Consider the following 22,534-nt stretch of genomic DNA (forward strand, 5'->3'; position numbering starts at 1 on the left):
CCGGATACTGGGAATTCAACGTGCCCTCTCCACAGGATATCATCCCGAAACCAAAGGAGCTACTGATCGTGTGAATCAGACCTTAGAACAATATCTTCGATGTTTCAATACCAAGGTCCAGGACGATTGGTCCCTTTTAATACCTGTGGCTGAATTTGCCTATAATAATTTGGATCACTCGGATATTAAGACCAGCCCTTTTTCCACCCTTCAGTTCTACCTTCTGTCCTCCCACAACCTATACCAGTTCCTACAGTCGATTCCTGGATTGAAACACTCATCAATGTACAAAGAGAAGCCAAAGAACAGTTAGAAAGGGCCAGGACTCAGACCAAGAATTATGCGGATTCAAAGAGAAGACCAGGGCCCTCCTACGCACTAGGAGATAAAGTATGGCTATCCTCGAAACTGCTGCCCCAGCATCTACGGCCAAATAAACTGGCTCCCCGGTATTATGGGCCTTTTCCTATAAAAGAAATCATCAACCCAGTGGCCTTTCGGCTCAAATTACCAGACTCCTGGAAGAAAATCCACCCAGTTTTTCATTCATCTCTAATGAAACCATACATCCAGACCTCTCGGACTAACCTCAGGCCTACTCCTGTACTTGTCAATGACCAACTGGAATATGAAGTCTCCAGAATATGTGACTCCAGATATAAACGTGGTCAGCTCCAGTACCTGGTGGAATGGAAAGGGTATCCTCCCAGTGAACGCACTTGGGAACTCATCTCAAACTTAAATACCCCCAGGTTACTCAGAAGGTTCCATCTCATAAACCCGGGAAAACCCGGCGGGATGGGTTTTCGGAGGAGGCATGCTGTCATGAACCATCGGACACGCCCCTTCTGGGCCTCCTGGTCCCTGACACGTCGGGGTTTACGCTCTGTTATACTACCAACATGGCCGCAAGCACAGAACGCAGCCTACCAGCCTTCATGTCCAATGCAGCACGTTCTATAAAGTAGCCACACCCCCGCGGCCCTGCGCATCTCATCGCTAATGTTAGCTGTGGCTAGACGTGCGCTCTGTAGTTCGCCTTCTCGGAACTCTGTTGTTCCCTGGTTCCCGGACCTTCTGCCATCCTACCATTCTCTCTCCTTCTTATTCAGCCTTCTCCCGGATTCCGTGCACCCGCCTCCGGGTGCTCCTTCCCCTTTTCCTGGACTTCCTGGAGTTTCCTAGCGATCCCGGACTTGAAGCTGAACGAACACTGGAAGCCGAAGATGGCCGAGCGGGCTGGTACAAGACCCGAACCATACGAAAGAAAACTCCTCCTAGGATTCCATCAAGCAGCGAAAACAGGTGAGAAAAGGGGAAACCTGTGACACTCACGCGACCCTTCTCACCCATCTAAATACCGTCCCATCTCTCTCCCATTAATTTCCAAACTTTTAGAATTCATTGTCTTTGTTCAGGTCTCAGTGTATCGCAATCGATATTCTCTATTGCCCCATCATCAATATGGTTTCCATCCTTATCACTCAACTCACACTGCACTTCTAAATGTCAATGGGGCGGTGGGAATCCGAAGGCCCGAACGTGAATAGCTATGACAAGACTTAGGGGTGTGTACATAGTGACCTGGAATGTAAGAGGTCTTAATAATTATGTCAAGAGACTAAGAATACATGCCTACTTGTCTAGGAAGGGCATCCAAGTGGCGATGTTACAGGAAACACACCTAACAGCAGACACACAGGCCACACTAGCGGGGAAATGAGGGGGCAAGCTATATGGCTCGCTATTCTCGGCATACGTAAGAGTGGTCCTCATCTGGATTGCGCCACCAGCCCCCTTTCAGCTGTTGGAGTCTAAAAGGGATGATAAAGGAAGAATGGTTGTTGTATACGGACTGTGGAAAAGCAGGGAAGTCTGTTTTGTAAATACCTATGCTCCGAATCATGGTGATACAGTGTTCTTCAGATCACTATATACTAGGGTAGCTATGTACAGAGAGTGGACATGGGTGTGGGGAGGAGATTTTAATTTGTACCCTTAACCCTGTGCTGTGTAGCTCGGATACTAAACACAGGAGACTGGTACCACCGGCCAAAACCCTCAGCCGCCTGCTGCAAGACTTAAAGCTTATGGACATATGGAAGGAGAGGCACGGGGAAGAGCGGGGCTACTCACACTTTTCGGGCCCCCACGCGGTGCACACGTGGATAAATAACATGTTCACAGTGGAAGAAACATTGAGCGACTTTGTGTACATAGAATATGATGCCAGGACACTCTCAGATCATGCCCCACTAATAGCAACATGCCAGAGCATGTCCACTAGTCCCTGAATACCCAACTGGCACCTGAGAGTGGAAGCGCTGCAGGATGAACTATTCAATGACTACCTGAGGGTCCAGATAGAGAAGTATTTTAGCATTAACACAGATAGTGTAGAACAGATGTACTTTATGGAACGCATTCAAAGTGGTTATGCAGGGAAAGGCGATAGGGAAAATGGGAGGTCTCAGGCTGAAAATACTGAAGGCACTGGAAGACATTAAAAATGAGATAGCAAGTGTGGAAATCGTTTTTGAGGGGCGCACCTGTGGAATCAGGGCAGCTGGTAGAACAGAGGCAAACATGCATGGGGAAATGGGAAAGGTGGGACCCCTTGACTTTGCAAAATATACACAAAATCTGCATGCAGATGGGGACAAACCTGGGTGACTGCTGGCATGGTTATGCAAGCGTGAAGAACCGAGAGATAGGATTAATACCATTACTGAGGTATACAGGAATTTTGTTATAACCCAGGATGGGATCAACAAGGTGTTCTCTAGATTCTTTAAATCCCTATACTCTAACAAAGCAGTAAAGAGAGATAGAGATGTAGATGAGGTATTGGGGCCAATAGACCTGCCGAAACGTGGAGAAAACCAGGTAGAAGCGTTGGACGCTGCACTGACGGTAGAGGAAATAAGTGAAGTAATAAGTGAACTCCCGACTTCCAAGACCTCGGGACCAGGCAGACTCCCCGGGAGTTTTATAAAAATCTATGCAGAAATACTGGTGCCCAGATTGTTAAGTGTCTTCACAGGGGCATACGAACTGGGAGTATTACCCAGCAGCCCGAGGGAGGCAACTATCACAGCAATCCTTAAACCGGGCAAATTGCCATGGTGCTTTGTATCATATAGGCCCCTCTCAATGGTAAACCAGGATTGTAAAATCTTGACAGCAGCCCTGGCAAACAGGTAAAAAAGGTAATAGGGATACTGGCCACCAGGGGGCGCACGGATGAGCTCTCTTCCGTGTAAGCTCCAAAGCCGAGGTCCGTCTAGTGGTCTTGAGCCCCCACTTCACGAACCCCCCCCAGGGCTGAAAGAAGAACGTGGGAACCGTGAACGTGCCCCCCCAGCCAGAAAAAAATCTGAAGAAAATCAGACCCGTTTTCGTGAAGAAAGCAAAGAAAACGTTGTGTGAACTCAGTTCCATTGACACCGCCGGAGCAACGAAAGTGAAACCACTTGCGGCACGCGACCAAGCCTAAGAAGTTCCGGTTTGACTCAGTGGCCTCTGCGGAGAACAGCCCTGTATTGGGGAGAAGCACCTGACTCTGTCCCCTGATCATCGCCAACAGTAGGAGGTGGCCAGAGACCTCGCCCGCCCAGGCACGCCTGCCCCCCCCAGCCGGAATCTGCGCTGTCTCCGCAGTGAGGAAAGTGCCGGCGGGGCCCAGGGACAAGCTTCCCAATGGAGAAAAGGTAGGCAGCCGCCCCACTCCCATTGCCCACAGGGTCGCGCTCGGCACGCGACCACCCCGCGCCATCGATTGACCCCCGCGGACCTGCAGATCCCACACCAGCACGCCGGCGCCTTACCTCCTCCTCCCCCCACCTCCACCGGGGGCCACGTGATACGCAGGCAGACCCTGCCGGCATCGAGCCGGCGGCCCGCGCCTGTCATAGAACGTGCAGGGGCAGCGAGGAGCGCACACGATCAAGGGAGTTGTTACCCCCCCCAAGTGCCTCCAAAGACATTAATACAGCCCAACACAAAAAATGCCTAATAAAACAGGGGAACAAAGAGGAATGAGGAGAGGAAAGGAGCGCAGAAAGGAAAAGAAAGGAGAGAGAAGGAATAAAGACATCTGAAGACATATGCCCTAACCTACGAGGCCCTCAACGCTCACAATTGAATAAAGGCTATACCTACTTACTACTGTGCATCAAGGCCAACAACTGTGAGAAAATGAGCCTCTGAATCGCCCAACCACAACTTCAGGCACACCACATGATGCCCAGAGACGTCACCAGGAACCGGCTTTCTTGGTGAAGCATTCCTTCCCCCAGTCAGCACCCGAGTGTACTGGACACACCCTCCACACTTTGGACCACCGCCTTCCCTTCCACTGGTCAGGTGCTGAGAAAGTGCACAGTCGCCTTAAGGAGTTGATATAATTCCCACCAGAGAACACCCCACATAGGGCACCACCACCCAGCGAGAGTGAGAGAACCCCACCCGAACCAATCAAGTCAACAAAAGGCCACCAAGACTGAGGGTTGGGCCCCCGTAACAAGGGCGTGTGCCTCCTCAGGTGACCCACCATGTATTAGAGCTGACACCACAGGAACATTTCACAATCTCCCCTCAGATCTGAGGATATGACAGTCTGCAGAGGCCATCCACAACTGGAAAAACGCAATAAGCCTGCTACACGAAAGCAGAAGGGGCAGCCTGGGTATAGAACGGACTGAAAGCTGAGAGCTCACGGCGCAGCCCGGGTGTAAAAGCCCCTGCACCCCACCTGTGCAGAACCTACAACAGAGACGGCGGAGAAGTCTCTCGAATATATGCAGGCAAAAGAAAAGCTGGCTACTTACGCCTACGCTCCCCCTTCTCACAACGTCGCTACCCCCATGGTGGCAACCGAAACAGCAGTGCATGGCGAGACGGCGGCCACGAAAGGCGACATAGCAGCTCTGTTGGCAGAGATAAAGAATATGGGGGCCAATATAGGGAGCAAAATCGATAAGATTACCCAACACATGGACAAGATTGAGGATAGGCTAGAGGGGGTGGAAAAAAACCAAGCCTCGATAGACACTTTGGAAATGCAGCTAGAACACAGAATAACAGACCTCGAGCAGAGAGAAGAAGAGTACAGATTAAAAATGGCCAATTTGGAAAATCGAGAGAGACACAGCAACCTGCGTTTCTTTGGAATTACGGAACAAGAGGGGGAAACAGAAGAGGGCTTAAAAACAACACTTCATGACATCCTTAAGCTCCTGGCGGCGGGTGACGCAATTGATGAACCAAGGACCGAACAAATCCACAGAGCAGGAGGCCCACCAGGAGGCCCAGGATCGGTCCTCGCTGGCTTCCCTAGATATCAGAACAAGGCTAAGATTCTTGAAAAAGCAAGGCACAGGGGTGTGATCAGTCTTAATGGAGCACAAATAACCACATACCAGGATCTATCTGCCATGCCGCTAGTTCTAAGGAGGATGTGTGGCCCCCTGACGAATTGGTTGAAGGAACGAGACACCCGATACAGGTGGGGATACCCCTTCTCCCTTTCTTTTGAACATAACGGCATGAAGATCAGACTGCAATCAGAGAGAGAAATAAAGTCATGCATATCTGAGCTTGTGAAGACACGGGAGCGAAGGAACGATGGAGATGCACCAAAGGGCGAAGGGAGAGAATGGCGACTTCAAGGCCCTAAGAGACAGAGAGTTAAGGGATCGAGAAAATATCGAAGAGGCACCATTTCCCCGTAGGGGGTGAAAGTGAACCGAATTAGCAACAATGGCTTCATGTTATATTAGTGACCAAAATGCGGGCTGTTTTTGGCCCTATACAAAATAACCATGTTTGATTGTTGTAAAATGAAGTTTGAACAGGGGGGATGAAGTGGGGGCTCAAAGTCATGTGGTAGTTGTTTTAGCAACAGGACCGTGAGGTAACGGTTCCCGCTGGTGGTTCTCTGCTGGTTCAGTGTATTTAACTGGATCTGCTCGGATGCCGCCACATGGGAGGAGAGAGGGGGGAGGAAAGGAATGGGGAATGGTGACAGGACAAGGTAGGGGTAAAGACCAAATTATCAATCACTGCTGAGGAGGGTAAAATATTAAGGCTTGCTGAAGACACGGAACACAGGGGGTGGCAGCTTATTGTCTTAAACATCTGAATGCAACATTTAGATGGCCACCGTTGAAGTTAGCACACGGGGCCCCTTGAAGGTGGGGACGCTTAATGATAAAGGACTTAACTCACCAACCAAGAGGTCGCTAGTATTGAGGGAGTTCTGGAGAGCCAAAATTGACATCCTCCTCCTACAAGAAACCAAATACAAGAAAGGGGAGGAGAGACCTATCCTGGGAAAACGTTTCGGCGTAGAATTCTGGGGCTCTGGAGCGTTGCGTAGAGGTGGAGTGGGAATCCTCATTAGAAAGGGAATCGAGTTCCATGCCACTAAAACCTGGTCAGACGCAGAGGGGCGAGCCATACTAGTAGTAGGAACCATTGGAAACGTCGAGGTAACAATAGCCACAATCTACTCCCCTAACGTGGGACAACTCAGATTCCTCTCTAGAACCATCCCCAAAATAATGTTGGAGGTGGCTGGCCATATTGTTCTGGGCGGGGACTTTAACCTGTGGGCAGACCATGACTTAGATCGGAAGGCGGGCAACCCAACCTCTGATAATGGAATGAGAGGGGACCGTAATGATTATGTAAAAATGATGCAAGTATACGTGTTGGTTGATGTATGGAGGGAAATGCACTCGTATGTGAGAGGATACACGTTCCATTCAGCCCCACACAACACTTTCACCCGAATTGACTATATTTACCTTTCACAAGAGTTACACAACGTCACATCGCACTCAGAGATTGCCCCAATAACATTGTCTGATCATGGCATGGTCATAGCCAACGTACAGTGGGAACATTTACCGACCAGAGGTGGAAAATGGAGATGTAATGAGGCCCTGTGGAAAGACTTGGTCTTTAAAAACGAAATGGAAACAAAGATCGAAGAATACTTTAAAGCCAACAACACCGGGGAGGTCTCCAAACAGGGGGTGTGGGAAGCGGCCAAGGCAACCTGGAGGGGAATCCTCATACGGGAGGGGGCCCGGAAGAAAAAGGAAAGAACGCTAATTGAAAACAGGCTTAGGGGAGAAATATGTCAACTAGATAAAGAAGCCAGGGAGGGAGACACCACAGATCCCAATAAGATCCAAGAGGCAAAATAAACGGGAAGAACTCTGTCACTTAGAGCATGACCAAATAGTGCGTAGGCTGCATCTACGGAAACAAAAATGTTATGAAAAAGGTGATTAAGCAGGCGCACTACTGGCAGCTAAACTTAGAAAGCAACGAGCGGAGCGCAGGGTAATAGAAATAACAAATGACAAGCCCGACCAGGAGCCAAGTAAACCCTCTACCTCCGAAGCGTTTGCTAATTTTTATGAATCTTTATACACCTCAGAGATAGACCCTGACACAAAGGAGATAGATGATTACCTCTCTGGCATAAACCTCCCTAAAGTGGCGGCTATGGACTCAGCCCACCTCGAGTCCCCCATAATAGAAGAAGAAATACAGGAGGCAATTAAAAGACTGTCACTGGGCAAATCCCCAGGAGAAGAAGGGTACACAGCCGGCTTCTATAAAACCTTCAGTGCCCACCTCACCCCATTCCTGGTTGAACTATTCAACGAAATCCTCGAATCAGGAATAGCTCCCGACTCCTTTGTCCGAGCACTCATAACGGTCATTCCCAAGGAGGGAAGAGACCGCAAACAATGCGGGTCGTATCGCCCCATATCCCTACTCAATGTGGATGCCAAAATCTATACAAGGGTACTAGCAGCCAGATTAGAAACCCACATCCCCCACCTCATGCACTCTGACCAAGTCAGATTCATAATTGGGAGACAAGGGGCAGACACCATGAGGAAGACCCTCCATTTGGTTGCAGCCTCCCAAACGATGAGCCTGCCCTACTCTTTATTGACGCTGAAAATTTTTTCGACAGAGTGAAATGGGGCTTCCTAGCGGCAGTCCTCCGCACAGTAGGAATAGGATCGAAATTCAGAAGGGGAATAAGAGCAGTCTATACAGCACCCAAGGCCTCAGTATCTGTTAACGGGGAATTTTCGAGGTGGTTTGAATTGAAACGCGGCACCCGCCAGGGATGACCCCTTTCAGCCATCCTCTTCGCTCTTTCGGTAGAGCCCCTGGCCCAAAAAATGAGAGAAGACACCCAAGTAGAGGGAATGCGATTAGGGCAGATGGAGTACAAGGTAGCACTGTACGCCGATGACTTGCTCCTCCATGTGACAAACCCAAACACATCCATCCCCAGGGAACTGTACCTCCTGAAGGAATATGGCCACATATCGGGGTTCAAAGTTAATAAATTCAAGTCAATACTCTTCCCCCTACAGGGATAGGTGGAAATGACAGATACTCCCCCCTAGGCCTTACGATAGAGCACAATAAATTGAAGTATCTAGGTATACAAGTCATAAGAACATTAGGAGATCTATATGAAGCCAATTTCCCAACGCTCCTCCAAAAATTCCACGTGGAGGTTGCCCGGTGGGACAAATTGAACATATCCTGGCTGGGACGCCTTAATGCAATAAAAATGACCTGTCTCCCGAGATTTCTATACCCCTTTCAAATGCTCCCCATTAAGGTGCCACGACAATTCTTTGTGGAAGTCAAGAAGGCGATTCTAAAGTTCTTATGGCAGGAGAAAAAAGCTAGAATTGCATATAGCGACTTGACGCTACCCAAAGACAAAGGCAGGGTGGGCCTCCCAGACATCCAAAAATACTATGAAGCGGTCCAATTACGAGTCCTCATTCCTCATCTCCGCAATCAAAAAACGCCCCAGTGGATTTCCATGGACAACCACTATCTATCCCCAGTGACGGTCTCTAAGTGGCTATGGTCCCCTAGGAGGACGGTATTGGGGAGATCAAAAGCACACCCGATGTTCGAAACCATATGGGAGATTTGGCGAGAAGGCACTGAAATGAAGAACATCACTACATGGCCATCACCACTGAGTCATCTATGGTCCCCCGGCATCAATGACCAGATTCCCAATGTAGAAAGATTCCAATCCTGGTATGAAGCGGGCTTGGAAAGGGTAGGAAAACTCCCAAAAAAGGACTCATTTACTGGAGGAAGCACTGGGAACAGGCATACTGTCTGCATTCCACTTCCTGCAGATCAAAGGTGTCCTGAGGAAACCTGAATGGAGAGACAAGCCGGGAAGAGAACTCACTCCATTTGAAACCCTATTAAACTCTAGGACAGAAACGAAGGGACTGATCTCGGTCCTGTATAAAACTCTAATAGAGGCAGGAAAAGGTACAACAGAACCCCTCAGACTAAAATGGGAGAGCGATATAGGGGAAAATATTGACCCAGAGACATGGGAAAAGATATATCGAGCAGCACCCAGAGCCTCGATCTCATCCCAATACAAATTACACGCGACCAAACTGTTAAACAGGTGGCAATATGATCTGCACAGGCTCTCCAAAATGTACCAATCATCCAGTCCAATGTGTTGGTGAGGATGTGGATCCACGGCAGACTATTGGCACATGTGGTGGAGTTGCCCCTGAATTAAAGTATATTGGGAAGAAGTACTGGGTGGATTAGGGACCTATATGGGATTCAGAGGACAGCAGAACCCTATCTTGTTTTGTTTGGATTCGAAAAAATTGAGGATGACTGGAGGAGGGTCAAAGACCTAGCTGCGCAGCTGCTATTAGCTGCAAGGGCTCTGTTAGCAATGAAATGGAAATCCACCACAGTCCCAACCGAGAAAGAATGGGTCAACGTAGTATCCAATATATGCACCATGGAAAAGATTACATCATCCCTACATGGGAAATCCACACAATGTGACACCCTATTGATGGAGTTCTTTAATCAGTACATGCCAGGAACAACACACTAACATAAGGCGACTAACCAACCCCAGAACCCTATGCTGTAAAAGAACACGTACTAACAGAACACGCAACTCAAGAAAAAGATGTACCACGATAAGCCCCCCAACAAGGTGGTCTCCAAAACCTATCAAGCAATCCACCAAACACTAGACAACACAACCCTCAGCAGATGTAAATAGAGTCTTGAGGGGAGGAGGGAAGGAGGGAGGGTGAGGGGTAGAAGAATCGCAAATGTATATTGCCACTCTAAATGGGTATAAACTAAGAATTCAAAGCTCATTAGATTAATGTTGAGATGCAAATCTGGATTACAGTTGCTTTGAATATGCTTGACAATAATATAAATTTAATTATTGGTTAATTTCCTGTGAACTGCTGTGATCTTGTTTGAAACAAACTCTAATAAAAACATTTAAAACAAAAAAAAAAAAAGGGTAATAGGGGACCTTGTACATGATGACCAAACTGGATATGTCCCACAGCAGAATACCACATGGAACTTGCGGAGGCTACAACATGTAATAGACAGTAAAAACCAACTGTTGGAAGAAAGTGCAGTGGCCTCATGGGATGCAGTCAATGCCTTTGACTCAGTCCGGTGGGACTGGATGCTGGCTGCTCTGGCGCACTTTGGAATTGTTTTTTTTGAGATGGGTAAAATTGATCTACACAATGCCCAGGGTTCGTCTGAAGATGGGTAGACAGATTGCTGAAGCATGGGAAGTGCAGAGGGCACCAAGCAGGGCTGTCCATTTTTGCTGATACTGTACATCCTAGCATTGGAGCCGCTGGCTGTGTTCCTTAGGATGGAGTATGCTGAAGCAAAAATAGTTTGAGACGGGGTGGTACACTTGGTCTCCCTGTATGCAGACGACATGCTGCTGTACATAAACAGGCCAGATGACAACTTGCCACACTTGTTAGATGTTATTAACCAGTTCGCCAAGTTATAAGGAATCAGGGTAAACCGAGAGAAATCCTGTCTGTTCCCACTCACAGGTCTTAGAGACCTCGATGAGCAGTGCCTGCCCCCCCCGCTAGTCCTCCGATGGGAGACAAAAACCTTCCACTACCTAGGCATTCATGTGTGGCATGACACAGTGGCCTCACATTAGAAAAATACGCAGAATGCCATGGATGGTGTGGCCAGCTCTGTGAGGTTCTGGAAGAGGCTCCCACTTGGAGTGTTAGGGTGACCGGCTCTCCTGAAGATGGTTGTAGTCCCCCATCTCCTGCATGGCTTCACCAACGTGTCTTACAGCATATCTGCAGCCTTCTTCTGAAGGCTGAATGCGCTGATGAGGGAATTCCTGTGGGAGGGGGGAAGAAATAGAATTGTCCTAAGCACTCTGCAGAGAGAACATGCTGCAGGCAGGATGAAAGTGCCCCACTTTGAGGGCTACTACTTAGCGGGGTAGTTGCAGCATGTGGTGCGCTGGTTAGGAGACAACACTTCATACCTTGTTGCTACAGCCGTTGCTGAGGCAATATTTTCTGAAGGAAGTACTGTGGGTGAACTACATAGCCTTAGATAGACCTTCCCAACTGTTGAAGCTGGGCAGAGATATATGGTGCAGGACTTGGAAACTTGAAGGTAGCCCAGATCCCTGTTCGGTGCACGTCCCCTTGGCAGGGATCATTGGTGAACAGCGAGGCACACTGGGACAATATATAAGACATTGGGAAGCCACGGTTGGGGATTTAGTAAGAGATGATAAAATAATAGCCTTTCAAGCCCTGGTTAGCAAATATGACATGCAAGAGGGTCCGTTTCTGGGTTTCCAGTCATAGTTTCGAAAAAAAAAGGATCGAATGCCCCTTTTTTCGAAATCAAAAGGACCGGACAAAAAAATTTTGAGTGCTTTTTTATTTATTTATTTATATATTTTTTAGTTTAGTATACATAAAAAAGTTTTTTTTAAAAGAAAACAGGGGGGTTGGGGAGGTACCCCCCCACCCCATAAACAAAAACAAAAAAAAAAAGCATTCAAAACTTTTTTTCGGCACTTTTGGTGTCGAAAAAAAGGCATTCGATCCTTAGTATTTCGAACAAGTCACCTACAACGCCGTTTCTGTTATATTTAAGCATGGTCAAGAGAATTGGGAGGAGATGAATGGGTCCACAGAACGAGGTGGGAACCAATAAGAAAATGGACACTATGGGCCTCATCAGGAGAATGAAGGTATTGAAAAAAGGAAGGCGGAATGGTAATACCAGCATCGTTAACGAGTCCGGGGCATTACAACCTGAAAACCCACCAATACCGGCACCGCCCGTACCGTGCCCCCTCATACCAGAATGGGCGCGTACACGCGCCCCTTTGGCGAGTAAATACCGGGATGCCGGTAATAGGAGGACATCACATCCCACGCGGGCATGCAAATAACAGCATCCCAAAGGCGGTAATCAGGTCCTGCACGATAGCGGCCATACAGGCATCACAGACCAACAGCAATCAGCAATCAAGCCAACTGCCACAGGTGCACACAATCACCACAGGTGGAGTCAATGGAGCCTGGCCTAGTATAAAAGGAGTACACCCACACACCACACCCCTTCCTAAAACAAAATGATACCACCAGCTGTTGCAATCATGGCGTTGGAGGACATGCATATACTGCTACAACTACAGCAACAACTACAACAACAACTACAGCAGCGACAGGCAGTACAGAGGAGACGCAGGAGGAGAAGGAGGGCGAGACAGGCCCAGCAATTACCACCAGTGCAGCCAGTAGTACCTCGTAGGCAGCCACCAATCCCTCGCACCAGACCCAGTACATTCAATCTAACCCCTGACCAGATCCATACCCTGTACCGGTTGGACCGGGACACCATCACCACCATAGTGGACATGATAGGCAACGACATTGCCAGCCTCATAGAAATACGCACTGCCACCCCCCCGCTACTAAAGGTGGTGACTGTGCTCCACATCCTGGCCACAGGCACCTACCAGCACACAGTGGGGCAGCTGCATGGCATTTCGCAACCACTATTTTCATGCAGGCTGAACCAAGTGCTGGATGCCCTCCTGAAGCACGCTAGCACCCACATAGCCCTACCACGGACTGCCCAGGAGATAGCCGACACCAAAGTAGGCTTCCATGCACTGGCAGGCATGCCCAATTGTGTTGGTGCCCTGGACTGCACCCATGTGGAATTGGTAGTCCCCCATGCCGTAGAGGCGGTGTACCACAATCGCAAGCAATACCACTCCATCAATGTGCAGATGGTATGTGACTCCAGAAAGATCATCACACATTGCTGCGCCCGATTTCCCGGATCAACACATGATGCCATGGTGCTACGCAACTCCACGCTACCCCGTCACATGGAGCGACATGCTGGACCACGTGCCTGGCTGCTTGGTGAGTTGCCTAACTGGCCCATGGCAGTGCTTTGGGGTAGTGATGTGTTGGGATGTATACTCCACCTGGGTGGGAAAGGGTGGGATGCATACTCCACCTGGGTGGGAAAGGGGGAATGCATACTCCACCAGGGTGGGAAAGGGGGGGTGCATACTCCACCTAGGTGGGAATTGACAGTGAGAGGAGAATGCACGCAGAGCTAAACACTCCTGACCAGAACCTCCCAACCCCAACATGACACATCACTGGCACACATTTGACCAATTACGTATATAAATGACAACATGTAAGACGCACAACCTGGCCACCATGGGTATGTCAAGCAATGCATGACTGAACAGGATTGCAACTGTGCCAATGTGGCTAGTGTGACCATGCACAGTGTAGTATACACAGCAGAAATGGGAGGCAAAACATAGTCCTACAACCACAGTACCACATCAACATGCATGATTTCACTCTGCATCATCTGTACAACGCCATCCAGACTACCACACCATATTGCAGTATAGAATGCATCTAAACAATATTCGTGCATACCTACAGGGACATGTGCAGGTCGACAGCAAATAGCTGCGGCCATGACTGTATCCTGAAGGTGGCAGCTCAGAGTGACTCACCTAGACCTATCTGTATTCGCTTGCAGGTGATGGAGGATATCCCTTGAAGCGGTGGCTACTTACCCCTGTGCGGAACCCGTGGAACAGCCATGAGGAGGAGTACAATCGGGTACATACCCGTACCCGTGTAGTGATTGAGCAGACCTTTGGCCTGTTGAAGGCGCAGTTCCGCTGCCTAGGCAGATCTGGTGGTGCACTCCTCTATGTGCCTGAGAAGGTGGCAAAGATCACCATGGCCTGTGTCATGCTGCACAACATGTGCGTCCGGAGAAATGTACCACTGCCATCCGACATGCATGCACCAGGTGAGGATAATGAGGATGAAGATATAGGGGAAGCTGCACCCCTGCCAGTACGTGATGCACAGGATGGCCATGCAGTGCGCCAATCACTGATTGACGAATACTTCTGACCCACAGGGACGTTGATAGATATGTGTCAGTGACACATTGTACACTGTGTCCATGTGGACATGCACACAGTGAATGTGTGGAGTTGGGCACTGTACACCGTCATTAATTAAATGGATACACACGAAATGAACAATGTCCAGCCATTTAATGTTTTTTAACACAACAGGTGTATTGATAACAAGTGGAGAAAGTGCAACCCCCCAACCCCTCAGTGAACTCCCAAAACCCCCCAGTAAAATCCCAAAACTCCCCAGTAAATTCCCAAACCCCCCCCCGTAAACTCCCCCTAATTCACCCGTTCAACACCACCAACATCTGAGCCACTCCCCTAGTTCCCCTACACTATTTCCTGGACTTCTTGCTGTCCGGGGGCAGCATTTCAGAGTGCCTCGCACTACGTCTTGTTAGACACACAGGGCTGGAGGGTGCTGAGGAAGTGGGGGCAGAGGAAGCGGGTGTGGTGGATGGGGTGGAAGCCGTAGGGATTTCCACGGCTGGTGAAGGTTGTGCCTGCTGCATGTGCAGCAGGATGGAAGTGAGGACCTGCGAGATGGCCCCAGACGGTTTCGCATCAACGATGCCGAGGCATTGACGGCGGCAGTGTTCGCCTCTATGGTGGCAGTTGTTGCTGCTATGGCCTGGACTATCCCACGCCTCGTGTCTTCCCCATCGGCCACATATTGTCTGAGCAGGTCCAACATGGAGTCATGTCTGGCCTCCACCCTCGCTAGCCATGCCTCGAGGTTGTTGGTGGGAGCAGCAGTGGTCGAGGGTGCTGTGACCGGGCCTGCAATGGCAGTGCTCTCCTCGTGGATGCTGCTGATGTCAGAGTCATGCAGTAGGGGATCCGCACTGCTGCAGGTGGGTGAGGGCTGAATGTGAGGTGTGGGGTGGGCACGGGGCTTGGGGAGCGTGTACATGGCACATGGGTCAGTACATCCCAGTCCACATCCTCCACCACTGGGGTAGCAGTGTTGCTCAGTGGGTCAACAGCCTCGCCTTCCACTGATGTAGCCAGCTCAGTGTCCACGGTGTCAGGTGCTCTGGGTGTTGGTGTGGGCTGCGAGGCTGCCCCGGAGGTGGTGTTGTCGGTGGCCGTTGTCTTTGGCCGGGACGTGGATGCCCTTGCGGTTGGATCCTCACTGGCATCTTCTCCATCGGTGCCTGAGGTGTAGAAGAGATGCAGGGCATCAGTGATGGTGCTACATGCTAGATGCATTATATGGTGCTCTGGAGTATTACATTTGTCATGCATTCATATCTCACAGGTGTGTCACACAGGGTAGTATGAAGGGGCATTTTGGCGTTTGATGCATAGCAGGTTGCATGCCGTTGTGTTGGGGTTTGTGTGATGTATTACATGGGCACGGTCCATGAGTGTTGACTGTGTGTTGGTAATGGGATTGGCACTCAGCATGCATTTCAGTGTGGCAGGGTTTGGCCCTCCATCTGCACAAGGAAATGTTCATGTGTGTTTTGGGACATGCATTGCCTTGCCTAGGCTCTCTTCCACATCACTTGTGCTACGTCATGGTTTCCCCTACAGGGATCTGCAGGGTCACTCACCTCCATCTGCAGATGTTGCTGCACCCGTCTCCATCTCCCCAAATCCCTCGATGGACTCCATCTGAATGAATGTGCTTGCAGTCTCCTCCCAGGTTGTCAGTTTGGCAGGTGAGTGAGGACCCCCGCCTGTGGCCATGGCCTCCCTCCTGTTGCTGGCCAGGATATTCCGAACCCTGAGGCGGAGGTCATCCCACCTCTTTTTGCAGTGCTTCACTGTCCATGGGGTGGTGCCGACTGCCGACACCTTGCGGGCTACCTCCTCCCAGGTTTCCTTTTTGCGCTGCTGCACCTCCCTCTTCAGGTTCTGCAGGTTGATTTTGTCTGCATGTGCTGTAAGGGTGTCTGCCAGCATGTTAAGTTCTGCATCTGAGAAACGCTTTTTGCGCAGGCGGGAGGTTGTTTTACGGGTAGCCTTCAACATGGTGAAGGGATTGGCACTGGTCTCTACTGAATGCAACTGGGGGTTTGGGAAGATGCCAATGGATTGTGTTTTTAAAGATGTCCGCCGCAGCATTTCCCATTCCGACGCGGTGACATTACTTCCGGGTCCGGTATTACGAGCCCGGTATTAGCATGTTGTTAGTTATTACCGGGTCGGTATTAAGGGGTTCCTCCTAGGCGGAGGCGGTTTCGGCGGGTCCCGTGATGGCGCTATCGGGGGATTGGAGGGCCCTTAGCAGCATGCCGGATTGGCCATTACCAGCATGGGGGTTCGCACATGCTCGCGCACTCATAATCACCCGCTATTAGCGGAGTCATACGAGCACGGACCCGCTAGTACCTCCATGCCGGTAATGACCCTGTTTTTACTGCGCTCCTCGTAATGAGGCCCTATGTATGATATGGCAGAAGGGGGCTGAATGGTCTCCAGATTATATGACCTGGTTTTGAGCAGCTTGGGAGCAACAGAGCTGAATGCACTCAGTAAATGGGAGGCAGATGTAGCGTGATCCTTCACAGATGCGGAATGGGAGAGGGCACTTCTTTACACCAAAAAAGTATCAAGGAACGCCAGAATCAAACTCACCCAAATGTTTGATACTCATAGAGCATATATGACTCCACACAGGTTGTCTCTCATAGCAGGCAGGGGGACCAGACCTCCCCTAAATGCACACGGGAAGGAGCAGACTTGATACACATGTTTTGGGTGTGCCCTGTAATCCAGAAATGTTGGGGGTACATAGCGAAGAGGGTGCCACGATGAGGCATGCAGATGCACACATGGCCCCCGAAATATTGTATACAAAGATTGTTCATAGAGCCGGGAGGTATGACACTCACCTTACTAAAATGAAAGATCTGGTTTGTGTATTCGCGAAACATAGAATTGCCAATGATGTGGGAATGTTGTGGGAAGCAGAGGCCTGATGGGAAACTGAGAATGGGGAGGAATGTTGACACCCCTAGGGGATGACTGAATTGATATGCACCTCCATCACTGTAATGACATGGTGAAACTTGTCTTGTATTTGTTTGTTTGTCTGTTCAATAAATTGGATCACCCCATTCATAAGCTGTCTCCCCACAGACATGAGATGGCTGCTGTGCAAATTGGAAGGACCTGCAACTCTACATTTCTGCTCTGAACTCTCCAACGTACTCTCTTGATAGAGCAAAAAGAAATTCTTCCTCACCCTCCTAAACCTATGACTATTAACTCCACAATCTCAGCTAATGAACTAGCTGAATACTTTGCTGCAAAGATTTCCAAAATTAGTGACTCTTTCTGACCTGCCTCATGCTCCCTCCTCCTACATACTACACTTAGCCTACTCTACCATCATCCTCTGCCTCCCCCTTTAAACACACTAATACTGAAGAAGTATTATCTCTACTGATGAAGGCGAACTCCCCTTGTTCCCCATCAGACCCTCTTGCTCCTCAGCTAGTCCAGTCTCTCGTCCCACTAGTGGCCTCTCATCTCAATGAAATCTTCATCCTATCCTTTGACTCTGGGTGCTTTCCCTCTATTTTCAAAACATCCACGATCATCCCTCTCCTTAAAAAGCAACGGGCTGACAGAACCTGCCAGCGAACATTTGCCGTGTCGCTCCTTCTGCACTACTCTAAAGTAGTGGAAAGGATTGTGTTTACCAATTTCTTAGACATCTACAACCGTCGAGTCCCCCTACATGTGGGTTGTCGCTCCTATCACTCCACTGTAAGTGCTCTTGTGAATGCCTCCAACTTCATCACCTCTGCAAAGCACTCCAACCTATCATCTATCCTAATTCTCCTTGACAAATCTGTTGCCTTTGACACTGTCAATCACTTTGATCTCCTTAATATTCTCTCGCTCTCCTTGGGGTTCGCGATCGAGCCCTTGCCTGGATTGAATCCTACCAAGCACCTAGCCAATTTTCTGTCTTCAGAAACGACAACACCTCTCAATTCATTGCTCTAACTCTTGGTGTTCCACAAGGCTCTGTCTTGGGTCCCCCGCCCTTTACAGGCTACATCTCTGCTCTTGGGGCATTAATTTCCTCCTATGGGTTCTAATGCCAACTGTTTGCAGACGACACCCAAATATTATTTTCTTTTCCTGAAACCTCATCTGAGTGCTCTGTCTAGATGTTCAACGGTCTCTCTGCTATTACATTTTGGATGGCTTTGCACTCTCTGATGTGAAACTCTTCCAAAAAAGAGGATCTCTTCTTGCATTCCAATTGCTCCCTCTCATCTTCTCCCCTATCTATACAGTTTCCACTTGACATTCTCCTACTCTTCTTTAGCTGGAACCTTTGGCATCATCTATGACTCTTCTCACAACCTCTCGACTTTCATCTCCAAAACTGAATCAGCGGCTTGCCTCAACCTCCTAAATATTGGGAAAATCAGGTACCTCCTTCTTTTCAACACAGCCAAGCATCTGTTAACCACTTATGTCTTCTATAAATTGGACTACTGTGTTAGAATCCTCTTTGGTCTCCCCAACTACGCTTTCTCTCCTCTCGACACGATCCTTAACTTTGCTAACAGGACTCGCTTTGATCTCCCTCACTTCTCACCTACTTCCTCTTACTGTCACCTGGATAGATGGCTGACGATGCAAAACAAATCCAGATTTAAATGTCTTCTCCTGGTTCACAAATCTATTCACGGTAATGCCCCACCATCAGGGGCAGAATGTGTCATGATGCCTACCCCCGGGGACCCAGACCAAGTCCAGCAACCCCGGAAGCAGGCATCAAGTTATTCCAAGCAAGCCCAACAATCCCTGCTAGGGGCTATTTGGGTGCAGTCCTGACGTCTATGGTGCCAGGCTCATATGGAGAGCCAGTCCTGGCGCCATAGGCGCCAGGCTCATAGATTAAAACGTACCTGATGCAGACTATGCTGCAAATTTACCTGATGCAGACCATGCTGCAAGAGCTCCAAGCCAAAAGAGGCTTGGAAGGGACTACTTTACCTAGGGACTATTTTTTACTTGGGTGGGGCTGGGGAGGAATACTTACCTGGGACTACTTTGGTGGATATTTAAACCACGCCCGAAGAGCAGCACACGCTTCGCGTTATTCTGCATCCAGCAGCGTAATGCTCACCGTGCCTGCAAGTCTGCATCCAGTCTTCTGCCACACCCGCCTCGAGTCTGGAGCTCCTAGAAAAAGGGAGAAAGAAGGAGAAAAGGTTAGAAGAAGAACAATATCTTTGATCCTTACCTGAATTCCCAATCCATCGCACCTTCGAGCTGGAAGAAAGAAGTTATTTTATGCGCGTTGCCTCGCCTGCTTCAGTGCCGCGCTGAACTCACGGGCCTTCGCAGCATCTTCACATTCCACTGCATCCTTCTGCATGTTCCCGCCGCACTCCGGCACCTAAGGGGAAGACAAGAACAGCAAGGTGAGCCAAGGGAATACACAGAGGCAATATTAGTTACCCCCCATAGACTTACCTGATTTTACCACCGGGGGTACTATTCCTCTTCACGGGTCAGCGCAGCTTCCACTGCATCCTCGCCGAACCCCGGCCCCTAAGGGGAAACAAAAGGACAGCAAGGTGAAACAAAGGGACAAACAAGGGGAAACCTCCTTACCACAATAGACTTACCTGATTTTACCGCCAGAGGCATTATTCCCCGAGACTTCATACTTTCTTTCAGCGCCTGAATAAGGGAGAAAGCAACAGGTTACATATTGACATTATTTTATCGAACTGTGTTGGATAATACAAATCCTTACCTGAATATTACCGGTTGCCACGAGGAACTCTTCGCTAGGGTCAAGCTGCAACCTGCAAGGAATCGGACAAGAGTGAAAGTCAGACATTTGAACTCTTACGAACTACTTACTTACGGCGTCTTGCCGGGAATCTGAGAGTCAATATTGTTCTGGATCTCACCAATTCCTTCGAGCCAGTGAAGCAACTGGTTATCTACGCGCCCCTGCGCTCAATGCAGGATGGAGAGCTCATCTTTCCAAACCATCAGGTGAGACTATAAGAGGGGACATCAAAGGTGATCAGTGGGGAGAACAGCGGGAGTGAGGCGGGGGTTAACGCTCAACTCCATGAGTGGTTAATTCCCTTTCTCCATTTGCAGAAGAATATTCCTACGGGCCAAGCAAACGCAGCTAGGTGGGCCAGTCCAGTCCGTCATCTCAGCACTACGCGTCACATTGGTGGAGACCGCAGCTGTCCAGTTCAGATCGACGCCCCTGTAGGAGCCAGGTGAGCGTAACAGAACACGAAGCCTACCCACAAATTCCCACCCGGGCGTTATGGATACCTCAGAAACTGACCAATTGACCCAAGTACCAAGGGAACTGAGGGCTGAAGTGCATTCCGCCCATCAAGAAACCAATGCTCTTAGGAGAGAACTGATTTTGTCAAAGGAGCGAACTGATGACCTTGCTAGGCAACTACTGCAAAGCCAGGCTGGACAAGCACCCCTACCAGGTCCCGGGGGAAATCCAGCTCCTGTGTCATCGAGTAACGCTGTGAAAATAAACCTACCAGGAAATATTCCATTAGCTCCGCCCGAACGCTTTGCCCGAGATCCCAAAAGGTTTGCCGTGTTTATGAACCAATCCCGCTTGCACTTTTTATGCAGACCTGGAGCCTTCCCAAACGATCAAGCCAAGGTAGCCTTTGTATTGTCATATCTCAGCGGCAGTGCAGCTGATTGGTCCATTCCACTAGTTACTCAGCATGACCCAACTCTTCAGGATTTTCAGGGCTTTCAAATGATCATGGAAAGACTATTTGCCCGGCATTCCCAAGGACAGGCCCTGGATAACGAACTTTTGTCCCTACGACAGGGTAATCAGGAACTTCTATCCTACATCGCGACCTTTAATAGGTTGATAGTGGAAACTGGATGGCCTGAGGTAAAATGAATCACGTTATTTCATCGAGGGCTTCGAGGAGAACTCAAGGATGTCTTGGCTGAAGTCGTGAACCCACCTCAAGACTGCGCTGAACATACAGACTTAGTGGTCCAGTTAGATCACAGACTTCAGAACAGAAAGGCTGATCAAGCCAAGTTTGAGAATCGGTTGTTGGTCAAAACCCATGCTAATCCCAAAGGATCAGATGCTTCAGAACCCATGCAAATCGGAGGGGTTAAAGGACCCTTAACCCAGAAGGAAAGAGAAAGAAGACTGCAAATGCAATTGTGTCTATATTGTGAAACTTCTGGGCATTTTCTACGGGATTGCCCTGTAAAACCACCCAAGAAGGTGGTAGGAGCTACTGATAAAAGCCATATGGAGTCAGACTCGGGAAACGACCACGCCCGACAAGCGTAGAGGTCCGCTTGCCGAGCTTGAAGAAGGATACTCATACCAATGGTCCTAGTAGATCCAAGGCAGCCATCGCGTATGCACGCAGTAAGGGCATACATTGATAGCGAGGCCATAGGAAACTATGTGGACTACGAATTGGCTTCCAGGATAAATCTACCTCTCTGTCGAAAAACCACCTCGGATGTCATCACCACAGTCGATGGAACTGAAATTGCCTCTGGGCCTGTGACTCATTCCACCGCAGAGATGACACTATTGGGTCAGGATGGGCATCGAGAGACTATTGTGGTTGATCTAATCAAAGCCCCACAGTTCCAAATAATACTGGGGATACCTTGGTTGGAAACACATAATCCTTGTATTGATTGGCGAGAGAAGAGAATAACCTTCCCGGATTGTGCACAAACCTGTTACCCAAAGAAAAATCTGAATGCAGGCCTGGCCACAGTAACCACAGCAGTCGTGCAACTACCTCCAGAATACCAAGAATTCCAGGATGTCTTCCAAAAAGAACAGGCAAACACCTTACCACCTCACAGGTCGTATGATTGTCAAATCGATCTCATACCCGGTACACAACCCCCTTGTAGCAGAATCTACGACCCTTATGGAACCTGAGAACCTTCACCTACGACAATACTTAGACCAGTACCTTGCTAATGGCTTCATTCGCCCATCCAAGTCCCCTGCATCTTCAGCTTTGTTCTTCGTGCCCAAAAAGGAAGGTGACCTCAGAACGTGCAAAGACTACCCCGCATTGAACCAGATAACTGTTATGAACCGATACCCATTGCCTCTGATCCCTGAACTACTAGACCAAGTGAAGGACGCTTGCATATACACTAAGTTAGAACTCCGGGGGGCATACCATCTGGTAC

This window comes from Ambystoma mexicanum, chromosome 9 (genome assembly GCF_040938575.1).
Source record: "Ambystoma mexicanum isolate Mex_15411 chromosome 9, UKY_AmexF1_1, whole genome shotgun sequence".
NCBI lineage: Eukaryota > Metazoa > Chordata > Amphibia > Caudata > Ambystomatidae > Ambystoma > Ambystoma mexicanum.